The sequence below is a fragment of the Lytechinus variegatus genome, chromosome 10 (assembly GCF_018143015.1).
Source record: "Lytechinus variegatus isolate NC3 chromosome 10, Lvar_3.0, whole genome shotgun sequence".
Lineage (NCBI taxonomy): Eukaryota > Metazoa > Echinodermata > Echinoidea > Temnopleuroida > Toxopneustidae > Lytechinus > Lytechinus variegatus.
In genome coordinates, this window is record NC_054749.1 from 6,160,138 (window position 1) to 6,168,962 (window position 8,825).

The following is an 8,825-nucleotide window of genomic DNA, read 5'->3' on the forward strand; positions in this document are numbered from 1 at the left end:
CTCCTGTGAGCTCCGGTCAGTGATAATTTCAACCAGTTCTACCTGTTCCTGAATGTTGTCAATTCTAGGCAGCGGATAGGCATCTTTAATCGTCTCTGCATTGAGTTGACGGTAGTCAAAACACAATCTTTGGCTGCCATCTTTCTTTTTGACAAGTACGATGTTGGATGCCCATGGGCTTGTCACTGGTTCAGTCAGGCCTTGAGCTAGTAGATTCTTTACTTGTTCGTCTATTTCTTTCCTCTGCGTCAGGGGATGTCTCCTCTGGGCTTGACGTATTGGTTTCGCAGTATCAGTATCTATGCCATGTTGGACAAAACTGGTCTGTCCAAGATCCGAAGGTCCTGTAGAGAAAACATCTGCTTTCTCAACCAGCAGTTCTTTTATCAAATCATGGCATTGGGCTGGCACTTCGTCAGTACTGCGAACAAAGAGGTCCTTCAAATGTTCTGGTATTTCCTTGTTGGTATTGGTCTCAGTTGGCTCGGCAAGGTTGCACATTTCCATGCTCACTTCTTCCAGCCCTGACAATGAAGCAATTGCAGTGCCTGCCTTTATGATCCTTTGTTCATTGGTTGGGTTGAAAACCCGAACAGGTAGTACATCTTCGTCTGCCTTCACAACAGATCTGGCGACGATGAGTCCTTTCTTGATTAGTTCTGTTGGATTTATAGGTGGTTCTACTAATCCATCATCTAGTGACACTTCTCTGCCTGTAACTCTACCTGCTAATACCATCTCGTGTCCTGGAGGAATTGAATAATCTTCTCCCGCTACTATCCTCCTGCAGAATAATTCTCCGTTACTATCTAGGCATGGAATTATGTCATAATTGGTCCTCAATTCCATCTTTTGGCAGTCTAACACAGCATTGATTTTGACTAGGAAATCTAGCCCTAGAATGCCCTCATTCTTTAGACTAGCCACTGTAGCCATTGTAGTGACGACTATATCTCCAATCTGCACTTCCAACATTGACTTTCCTCTGATTCTCAATTGAGATCCATCTGCTTGTAGTACAACACTTGTCACTGGTAGTAATTCTGGTCTTCTGATTTTCTCTATCTGGTCAAACACTTTCTCTCCAATGAGAGTGTTGGTAGCCCCAGTGTCGACCAGTAGTTTTAATTCTTGTCCATTTACTTTGCCTTGAAGGTAAAGCCCTTTTCTCTTGGTATCTAGAGTCGCTCCGACTCTGGTTTGTTCCTCTTTCTTTTGTCCTCTTTTATTTTGTTCATCTAGAGTCACTCCGACTCTTGTTTGCTCCTCTTTTTCTTGTCCTTTTGTTCCTCTTTTCTCTTGTCTATCTAGAGTCGCTTCGACTCTGATTTGTTCATCTGTTTCTTGTTCTCTTGTTCCTTTCTTGTCTTGTCCATCTAGAGTCGTTCCGACTCTGATTTGTTCCTCTTTTCCTTTTATTTCGTTCATCATTTCCCTTTCGGGTACTTGAAAAGCTGCTGTTCTTCCTTTTATTTTCTTTGGATATGGGCAGTTGTTCCTCCAATGCCCCAATCCATTGCAGTTGAAACATCTTTGTTCCTCTTGTTCATCAATCCTTGATTTATTTGGTTCCTCTCTTTTTCTTTGTGGCTCAAAGCCATCTTTTCTTGATTCCTGATATTTGGTCCTGATTTTTGTTTCCTTTTTCTTGTCTCTTTCATCCAAGGCGTCTATGACAGCCTTTACTATCTTGTCGATAGTTGGATTTCTTGGTTGCTTTTCCTCCACTGCTGCAACCTCACACTCCTGCTCTTCCAGAGCTCGGCTGTACCTTGTAGTCCGCTTCACTTCATTCCTCTGACCCTCCATTCTCAGAAAGGCCTCTGTGTTTAAAGCAGCTTCCACAGCATCATCCAATGTGCGAGGTTGAGCACGGAACAATCCCTCTCTTATTTCTGGTGTTACTATGGCATCTAGAAAATGCCCTCGGGCAAGCCGATCTTGCCCCTTTTCATCAAATTCGGGATACGCCAATCCACACAGTTCCCGTATTCTTTGTCCTAACTCCTGGAGGCTTTCCTTTGGTTGGCGACGACGTTGCCTCAACTCCGCCAGGTATACCTCAGCTTTGCCTCCTAGGCCAAACCTGTTTCTGAGCCTGTATACCAACTCGTCGTATGTCAACACCACTCCAGGTTGTTGGGTCAACAACTTCACAGCAGGGCCCCTCAGACTTGCAGCAAGAAACTGAACTGCTTCCCTTTTTGTCCATCCGTTTACTCCAGCACAGGCCTCAAAGTGATGCAAATAATCTTCGACAGGTGTGCGTCCATCAAATCTGTCCGGTACCAGATGTGGTCGTCTGCCAATCATAGCATCAAAATTTGCCATCCCCGCATCCTGAATATGTGGGGAAAACTGTGGGGGTGTAAATTGAACACCGGGTCTTGCAGTAGATGATCGTCTCATCTGCTCTCTGGGCGTTGAGCTGAATCCAGCCTGCTGTGCCCCTTCCATCTGTGAGTCATTCCTTGGTCCTCTATCCGCTTGTCCACTCACAGTTGGGGGAATATTCTGTCCACTTGATTCTGCACCGGGTGCTTGTCTTATGGACAATCTTAACTGCTCCATCATTTGGTCAATTTCTGTCATGCTCCTTTCTAAGTGCGCCATCATATCTCCTGGCGTCGGTCGATACTGCATATTTCCTTGTTGTGCCATTGTCACTGGATCCCACTTCTGACACCACTTGTGACGGAACCGCTGGGCGGCGGCGTGGGTTCGGTCCGCCGGCAGCTCGCTCTTGTCAGGATGCCTGCCGCCGGCGGGTGTGTCGCCACGTCGATTTCCAAACTCTAAGTCGTGGATCCGTTTGGCAGAGATATACTGCCGCAGTTGACACTTGCACACGCCTCGATCCTGTCAGTACCACCACCAGGCAACCTCCAGACGGCTACACTCTTTGTTATCAGCTCCAAAAGCTCACCCGACCATATGCATCTGATTCCTGTAGTTAAGCTCCTACGACCATATGCATCTGATTCCTGTAATTAAGCTCTCTCGACCATAGGTATGGGTTTCTCTGTAGTTAAACTCCTACGACCATACCCATGGACTAATTTCATCCGTCGTCTGCTTACGACCAGCTACTACGTCTGTTCAGTACAGCAACCACGTCTGCTCCGTACTGCAACCACGTCTGAATTCCGTACTGCAACCACGTCTGTTCAGTACACGACCACGTCTGATACCGTACTGCAACAACGTCTGTTCAGTACTGCAACCACGTCTGTTCAGTACCACGACCACGTCTGAGTCCGTACTGCAACCACCGACATCTGTTCAGTACTGCAACCACGTCTGTTCAGTACCACGACCACGTCTGAGTCCGTACTGCAACCACTGACATCTGTTCAGTACTGCAACCACGTCTGTTCAGTACCACGACCACGTCTGAGTCCGTACTGCAACCACTGACATCTGTTCAGTACTGCAACCAAGCACGTCTGATTCCGTACTGCAACCACGTCTGTTCAGTACCGCAACCACGTCTGTTACCGTACTGCAACCAGGAACCTCTGTTCAGTACCGGAAACTACGTCTGGTTCTTCGACCATATGTATGGGTCCTTCTGCAGTCAGGTTCCCACGACCACACCCATTGGCTCTGCTCTACTTGTAGTTTTCCCGTTGTCTGCTCCGGACCTCCGACCGTCTGCTTCCAGACCAGCAACCATCCGCTTCAGACCAACCCGTCTGCTCCGGACCACCAGCCGTCTGCTCCAGACTCCGAACCGTCCGCCTCCAGACCAACCAGACTACCAAAAGAGCAAGCCCTGGTATAGTCTCTTGCTGGCGTGCAAAAGACCCAACATACAAGGAAATCTAACCACAGTCGTCGCCTAGAATTCTAGGTTTCCCCGTGGAAAGACATGCGAACGATCATATAAATCATTTCGATCGCATCCACCAACTTTATTTATTGGATAGCGAATCCAAATCGATCTGCATACTTTACGTGCAATGCACCCCGTGGGCGCCGTATTTCAACAGATCATCGGCAAAGCCTCACGAGTGCACTAACTTACTGTACTTATCCATTAATTATACAATATCTGTTATAGTTAACCTCTGTTACAATCTTAAAACAGCTATAACTTTGGTCTCCGAAACCGGATATGCATGAATGACATATCAAATTAAAGCATTTATTTAGATCAAGCTAGTGATAACCATAATAATCAGTTAAACATCTCCAGGAAATTGTTATTCCACAAAACGGTTCAAAACATGCATAAGTTTCAATGTCTTATCTACGTCGTTATTACTGTAGAAACATGCATGTAATATCGCCAGCTACGACAAAATCATTATAAATCAACCAAAAATAATTTCCTAACACGAAATAAAACCCATTTCGTGACAATATATATATATATATCTGTATTTTGGATTTATATATTTGATTTGTAACTTTGTGTCTCACTGTAATTATCCATGTATAAGTGTTTGTAAAGTTGAGAATGATCCAATATATGTGTATTTTGATCAATAAATTTTGAAACTTGAAACTTTATCAATGTTTCTCTCCTTGAGGAAGGGAATGTTGCCCTTTTAAATGGTCTGGGAATCTCAGGAGGGAGAGGCCTTCCAGTTATCAAGTATTTTTTTCAAGGTTTGCATTCTTTTTATCACCTCCCCTTCCCACCCAGATGTAACAAGTTAATGCCAATCCTTGTATCCAATTGGCTTTGAGCAAATTAATGAAATTAGTCACTGACAAATCTCTAAGCAAAGCTCCCCCTCCCCTTGTATAAAATTAGGCCTGTTTTGAAAGTCCATTTTTGATGCACGTGTACACGGCGTGTTTTTTGGTCGTGTACACGTGTACACGTTGTAAACACTGTGAGAGCGAGTTCTGTTTTCATGTCGACACGGACCCGCATCAACATGTCATAAAAAGGGGTCTATATAGCCTAAGTCACAGTTTTAAAGCTTACCTGAGAAGTTTGAAGTATCAATCCACAAAAATTGGTGCAAATTAAAAGTTTACTCGGCTTAGCAGCGCATTAAATTAATAAAGAATGCAAAAGAAAATCAGTGCAGGGCCCTAGCTAGCGCAGACGCTCGTTGGATGCGCATTTTGTATACTGTACCGTACATGCATGCACAGATCGCTGCAGAATAATTGTAACTGAAGTTATCGATTGATTTTCATTATTATGTTGCCAATTTGAAGAACGTTTGTTTGTAGGCTTGTAGCACATGTGTGCGAGCGTACAGTGCGTCCCAGAATAAACGAAACCGAGATTTAGCGATCATTTACCATAACTTAATCATAAATAGAATAGACAAATGACCTACCAATTTAAAGCTTAGAATCTCCTCTTTCATCTGATATTACTTAGATTATTTCTTATTCACGCATGAGTGACCAAATGCAATTTGAAGAAAGGATATCAAAAACTCATTTGGCGGGGGGTATCTGGGTTTCAAATAGAAAACCACATTTTTGAAAAGTTCAATATCTCCTCTTTAATTTGATACCTAAATTACAGAAAATGGTAACGAAATAACAAAGTTCTGGTCATTTGAAATAAGGCTTGAATTTCAATAATTTCATAAAATGAAGAGGTTCTCCAGGATGGCTTTCAAACTCTCTCGACACTCTGTTTTGTTGACGATCAGCCATGCATTAAATCTTTTGTTCACCATGCGAAAGCTTCTGTGGGATACCGGTGAAAACATGTTTATCTCATGAAATTATGGAAATACAAGCCTTATTTCAAATGAACAGAACTTTTTTATTTCTAGACCATTTTTTGTAATTTTGGTACCAAATCAAAGAGCAGATATTGAACTTTTCAGAAATGTGGTTTTCTTTTTGAAACCCAGATAACCCCCGCCAAATGAGTTTTTGGTATCCTTTCTTCAAATTGTTTTTGCTCACTCATGCGTGAATAAGAAATAACCTAAGTAATATCATATGAAAGAGGAGATTCTAAGCTTTAAATTGGTAGGTCATTTGTCTATTCTATTTATGATTAAGTTATGGTAAATGATCGCTAAATCTCGGTTTCGTTTATTCTGGGACGCACTGTATAACACGTAAGTTGTAGCGATGATCGCTATCGCAATTGGTGATTCTCAAATTGACTCTGAGTGTGATTGAGCAATGCTTTCGAGCTTTCGAGACCGGAGCAGACCCATTTCGTGGTACAGAAACGCGAGTCTCCAGAAAGAATGTGGATTAAATTGGCGATTTTGGAAGTGAACTCACTCTGGATTAATTGAAATATATTGACATATTAGTAATTAAAACATGTGCAGTGTCTGAGAACTAAGATTTAATGGGAGGCTGTGAGTTTGTCCACTGACTCTGTAGCCCCATGCAAGCTTTATGCAGATGTTACCGTGTACACGGTGATGGAATTTAGTACACGTGCACTGACTTGACCGTGCGTGTACACGTGTACCCGAAACGGGCCTATATAAAATATTTACTCTTTCCCCATTTCGATCTTTCTTTTTCTTTTTTATTCATCTCCAGGTTCCTGGCAGAATGCAACCATAGCCATGTACAAAGAGAACACGTCTTGGGATCATTCAGAGTCGTACAAATCGGATCTTGTCTTTGCCTCCATTGGATCATTTGCTGTTAGAAATATATCCCTTCAATTTACAATCTTCTCAAAAACATGATGGGGTTTCTACCAATTATATTTTTCTGTAAATGTATGTCTTCCAAGATAATATAGTTTTTATTTTGTATGTCAAAGCAATTTTGCAGAGCATGTAATGACTCATGTGTCAAATTTCTCATATGTAGACTGTAGTCTGTATACAATAGCCCGAATTCATAAAGGTGGTTTTGAAAACCCACGGTTGAGTCCATGGTTTATGTAGATTTCTTGTGTAAATTATGCTTAATTGACTGTGTATATTAAAAAATGTCCAATGCTAATGCACGCTTTTGTCACAGTGCACCAAATTGACGCCTTTTGCCGTGGTTATCCATGATATTTGATTCACGATTCCACTCTTCAAACAGTGGAATCATGAATAAAATAGCATATCTAACCATGGTAACAGGCATCAATTTAGCACAGTGACAAAAGCTCGCATCAGCATTAGAAATTTTTTATACATACGCCTGATACACGTTAAATTAAGCATAATTCATACAGGAAATCTGCATGAACCATGGATTCAACCGTGGGTTTTCAAAACCACCTTTGTGAATTCAGGCCTATATGTTTTTTAACAAACAAAAAATAATAAAGATATATTTATTTATTACTCATATCCATGTTTGTCCTGCATTATTATGTCAGTCAGAGAAACATTGTACATTTATGATAGTTTATTTTTGCTGGGATGGCAAGACCTTGTACCTCAAATTTGAGAGAAAATCACTTTCAGATTTTTAATACAACTGGCATGTATGTGAAATAATGTTCAAGTTTCTGCACTCTATTTGAAAATGAAGTCTGTATGTGGTATCAAAAGAAACAATCTTTTTATTTGATTAATGTTATTATGGACCTTTTTTTTTCATTCTGCTAAATGAATATTTAAATTCTGCCACCTCCTTAATATTCAACCAGCATTGGTAGAGGGAAGAGTAGAGACCAAGGCCTTGTCTTACAAAGAGTTACGATTGATCTGATCAACCATAACTATGGAAAGCAAGCAAGGTCAACAACTGGAATGCATGTTTGTTCAAAATATTTTCTAGATATGCTGTAAATTCATACATTCTTTTATTTCTTGAAAATTCAGTGCTTCTCTTTGTTTCCAAAGGACATTGTGCAAAGATTGTTTGAAAAAATTGTGACATCAATAAATTGATCCGATCAATCATAACTCTTTGTAACATGGGGCCCCTGGGAGGTACTTCACAAAGTGTTAACCTGACTAAAAGTATTTGAGAAGTGACTACGTGCAAATGAATTAAGCGACAAGTACTCATCAAAGAATAGTAAAGTAACAAGAATGTTGGCAAGAGAAAAGAAAAAAAAGAGTGGAAGAGAGAGAGAGAGGTGTTAACCCTAAAAGGACTGGGGGATGGGGGCTGATTCAGCCCCCCCCCCTCGACATTTTTCGCACTAAATCCGCCGCGCAAATTTTTTGACCGCATCACTCGCTGACTTTTTACTTTCAAGTCTCGCGCAACTTTTGAGACCAAAATTGTGACCCCCAGGTACGCATTTCCAAAATTACGCAATATTTCGTAAGTGCATGCAGACCCAAAATTACTCAAGAACATGAATTTGTGTACAAATCCAATGCAAATAGTGTACTTAGACAAATTTCATAAATGTATCATTATTTTTCCTTTTACTGCTTAAAATCAATTAATTTTATTTTTTTATGGTCAAAATAAAGTCCCCGACAATTTCCATTGAAAAAAACAATAAAAAACAAAGTAAAAAAACAAATATATAAGAAATTTAGAAAACAATAGAATACATACGAAAATAAATGTGATTTTGAAATTTTTTAAAAATCAATTTGATCAGATGCCTATCTAGAGTATGTGAAACAAAAATTAGCATTTCACGGGCATTATTTTATTAATTAGAGCAAACTTATGATTTTACGCATAAATTAGCATAATTAATGAGATTTTTTGCAGAATTTGACGTTACAGTTTTGTAGATAATGCCATGGGTAACGCGTGTGCCAATTTTTGTCGCGATCGCGTGATCGACGGCCGAGATCCCCCCAGTCTTCTTGGGCATCGAAATAGCCCAGTCTATTTAGGGTTAAAACTAGAAATGAAAATGAAAGACAGGCAGGCAAGATGATCAATAATATTTATTAATAAATAATAGCTGAGGGGGGGGGAGTAGAATGCGATATTAAATGGTGTGTATGACACAG

General features: G+C 40.7%; 1 pseudogene; it reads left to right on the forward strand.

Moving 5' to 3' along the window:
* Window positions 1–6,874, forward strand: part of LOC121422322 — a 31,981-nt pseudogene extending 25,107 nt beyond the window's left edge.
* The last annotated feature ends 1,951 nt before the right edge of the window (window positions 6,875–8,825 follow it).